The sequence below is a fragment of the Amblyomma maculatum genome, chromosome 10 (assembly GCF_055883805.1).
Source record: "Amblyomma maculatum isolate TAMU_Amacu chromosome 10, ASM5588380v1, whole genome shotgun sequence".
NCBI lineage: Eukaryota > Metazoa > Arthropoda > Arachnida > Ixodida > Ixodidae > Amblyomma > Amblyomma maculatum.
Genome location: NC_139353.1, coordinates 98672895 through 98676451, shown reverse-complemented (window position 1 = coordinate 98676451; position 3557 = coordinate 98672895). Strand labels below are relative to the sequence as shown.

At 52.1% G+C, this 3557-nt stretch overlaps 1 pseudogene; it reads left to right on the top strand.

The window, feature by feature from the left end:
• Nucleotides 1-425: 425 nt before the first annotated feature.
• On the top strand, nt 426-2618 carry LOC146177098 (uncharacterized; annotated as a pseudogene).
• Nucleotides 2619-3557: the final 939 nt, after the last annotated feature.

Here is a 3557-nt window from a genome sequence, read left to right as displayed (position 1 = left end):
AGAACCTTCCGAAAAGGAACGAACGACATAAATTCTACTGGCGTAGCTCGACAGGGTTCGGCACGTCTCACCTACAAGGTCAAGCATCGCACCGGCAACCACAGGCCATTCGACACGGAGCAGCGAGGAACCGTCAAGAGACGACTCTACCTCGGCTGCCGCCGACGCTGTTGGAGCGGACGCATCATCCGGGCTCTGGGCGGCAGCAGCAAAAAATCTGCTCCGGGTGAGTGCGATTTCTTGCATTTGTTGAAGCTGGCATGGTGGTTAGTTTGGTGGTGCTTATGGTTGAGACGAGGAGAATGCTAGCCACTAAAGAAAGCGAACCTAATCCTGAGATTGAATAGAGGCCAAATCCTCAACAGGCGCAGCAATCGCTACAGGGCGGAGTAGAAATGGTTACTGAGCAGAGTGAAGTAGGGACTATGGAGGGTGATTACCATGTGGAGAGCAGGTTACAGACCGGCGACCAGAGAACAACATTTTCACTAGACACGACAGGAGCCGAGACAGAGAGGATGGCTATTCGCCGTATGGAGTTAAAGATGGAAATGGAGCTACGAATGCGTGAAATTGAATCTCGGGAGCGACTAGCCTTAAAGCAGATGGAGCTTGGGCTGTCAAATGGTCGACTGTCACCGCTTGGGTCGGGACGGAGCGATGAGCGAGGTATAGGCCCAGATTCAATAACACAGTGCGCGAAAGTCCTTAAGGGCTACAAAAAGCCATGTGATGCTGATGTGCCACTGTGGTTTGAGGAGGTGGAGAAGCTGTTCGCTACATTCAGTGTGCCGTACAGTAGCCGAGTGCATTTAATTATGCCGGCACTGACAGAGCGAGTCCGGTACCTGCTTCGTAACCACGACGGAGCAGAATGTACGGACTATCAGCCGTAAAAGCAGCGGTTCTAAGTGAACTAAAGCTAACCCCGACTGAGTACCTGGAAAGATTTGAGAAAGCTGTGAAAATAAAGGAGGAGACATGGGCTCAGTTTGTATCGCGCGTGAAAACGTACCTAGCATGCTACATCCAGGCTGGAGAGGTGGACTCAAAAGAGGCGCTGACCGATATAATGGTGTCCGATCGCATTAAGGCAGGTCTCAGCACGGAGGGCATTGAATATGTGCGCCTTCGTGAAGGAGAGAGTTGGCTGAAGCCTAAAGAGCTATCAAAAACTCTACAAATCTTTGAGCAGGCAAAAGGTAAAGGCCGGGCTACAAAGCAGGTTACGGTGCCAGTACAGCAAGTGAGCCAAAAACAGATTAATGCTTAAAAGCGCACAGTAAAATGTCACCTATGCCATGGGCAGGGGCACGTTGCTAGGAATTGCCCGCAAGCAACGGGAAATGAACCGCGCCAGAAACAAGAAAATGGGCACGGGCAGAGGGTGGAGAAGGTCGCGCTGGTCGACCAGACCGAGGTAAAAGAACCAGTGTTTAACCAAATTACGGGTTTAACTGCTAGAGTTGAAGTGCCGATGAAAAGTTCGAAGGCAGCCTCATCAAAACTTCAGTTTGTAGACTTGGTGTGTGGAGACGTTCGCACAGAGGCAGTTCTTGATACGGGTAGCGAAATAACCGTAATACGAGAGAGCATACTACCACAGGAGCTGACGCAACCATCAGGGACAGTGAAGCTAATGTCGGCTTTCGGCAGCTCAATTCAGGCGAAGTTGGCGACGATTCCTATCAAACTCAGGAACAGTTGCAAATAAAAAAATAGGCATAGTATGTGCCCTCACTGATAAGCTCACCGATGGGGTGAACTGTTTGCTGTCGTTAGAGGACTGGCAACTGCTAAATGAGACCAGTGAGACGGCGTGCACAAATACCCGTACTGACGTCGGTGGTCCGCCGGTTGCAGAAGTTGCAAACGCAAAAAATCAGAATTCTGAGGCACTGGTATGCGAAGTAAGCGAGGCACTGAACGTCGACTATCCACGAGAGGAAGCTGATTCAAGTGAGAGAGAAGATGCAGTTTCGTTGTCAAGCCAGCTTGAAAGGTTTCGAACAGTGCAGGCCGGCAATGAGAGCTCGAGAAATGCATGTGAGAATGTGCCTGAGAATGCCAAAATAGCTAGCCCACTGACGGCGCTGACAAAGCGAGGAGTCTCCAACTTGATCCCGCGGTCGGATTATGCGCAGTGCGCATTAGAACAGCCGAAGGACTCGCTCTGCAGAACAGTGGCGTTGAGCACTCCGCAACCACCAGAGCCATACTGGCTGCTCACTGATGCATCTGCAACGGTTGCTGGGATTTGTTTGGCACAGGCGACGGAAAAGTGCGATGAGAGGCCTATAGCGTTTGCAAGTCATCGTTTCGGCGCGGCTCAGGAGAGGTGGTCGACCAGAGAGAGCGAGGCGTTCGATATTATTTGCGCTCTGAAGAAACTCAATCACGGGCTCTTTGGCGCTGAGGCCAATGTCTTCTCTGACAGCCGCCTGATGACGTGCACTCCACACGGGGCTAAATTAGATACGTGGGCGCTGGCACTCCAGCGTTGCGACATAACGGTGAAACACAGAGAAGGCATCGGGAATGGAAATGCAGATTCGCTATCCATGGCTCCTCAGATTGACCTGAGACTCAGAACTAGCGATGCCACCATGCCAACCTAGACATGTGTGAACGTTCCTACTCAGCCGACGCTGGGTGCGGTGGGGTGTGTATGTGATATATCGGACACTTGGAAGAGAGTTCTCACTGATATTCAGCTGGTGTCGGCAGTGTTGCGTGCGCGGACTTGCGAGCCGCGACGAACAATATGACTTCGTGTGTACGCCTGTGTACATGAATGCGGACTCCCTGCAGAGTGATATTGCTGACTGCTTAGCAGACCTGGTAAACACAACATTGGTGCATGCTGTTGTGCATGCACCAATGTTGTGTTTTGTGATTTGCTTACTTCGGTGTATGTGTTTTTCTCGGAGTGTCGCGGCGACGTATAGACATTGGCGTCCCAGCAGGAATGACATTGCTGCCGTGAAGGTAGTGCGGCCCTTGTGAAGAGTTAGTATGAACGAGCTGATAGCAAGCTCGGTTATACTCTTAGAAGGGGCGTGTAGGGTCGCTCCCGAGGATAATCACTTGCAGGTGCGCGTCTCTGCACGGCGCCGCCACCGGCCTGTCTGCTTCTGGTATTGTAGAAGCGGTCCCCCTTCTACAAGCGTGCCGCGGGTGGGTAGAGTCGACCGGACCGTCGGCGCCGGATTTGCGGGACCGTTTTAGCCCGAAGGTCATTCATGGGAACATGCGTAGCGGAACGTGTTGCCGGGTGCTCGCATGTATGGCACCCTTCGTACTGGCCGGAAGCGAGCACCCAAATGACCCTTCGGCCTTTGTTTTTACACTGCGACTTTGAGCAGTGCGAAAGGAAGTTTATCCTGTCTGCAGATAAGACCAAAGATCACCCGAAAAAGCATTCAAGAGTTGACTCGGGTATTGTGCTCAGAGCGGGCAAGCCAGAAGCTCCCCTTTAATCCGGCGCCAGACCTGCAGAATGGCGGCTGGTTGATCTTTCCCTTTCCATGTCGTTGCTTGTAGTGGTAAACACGGGT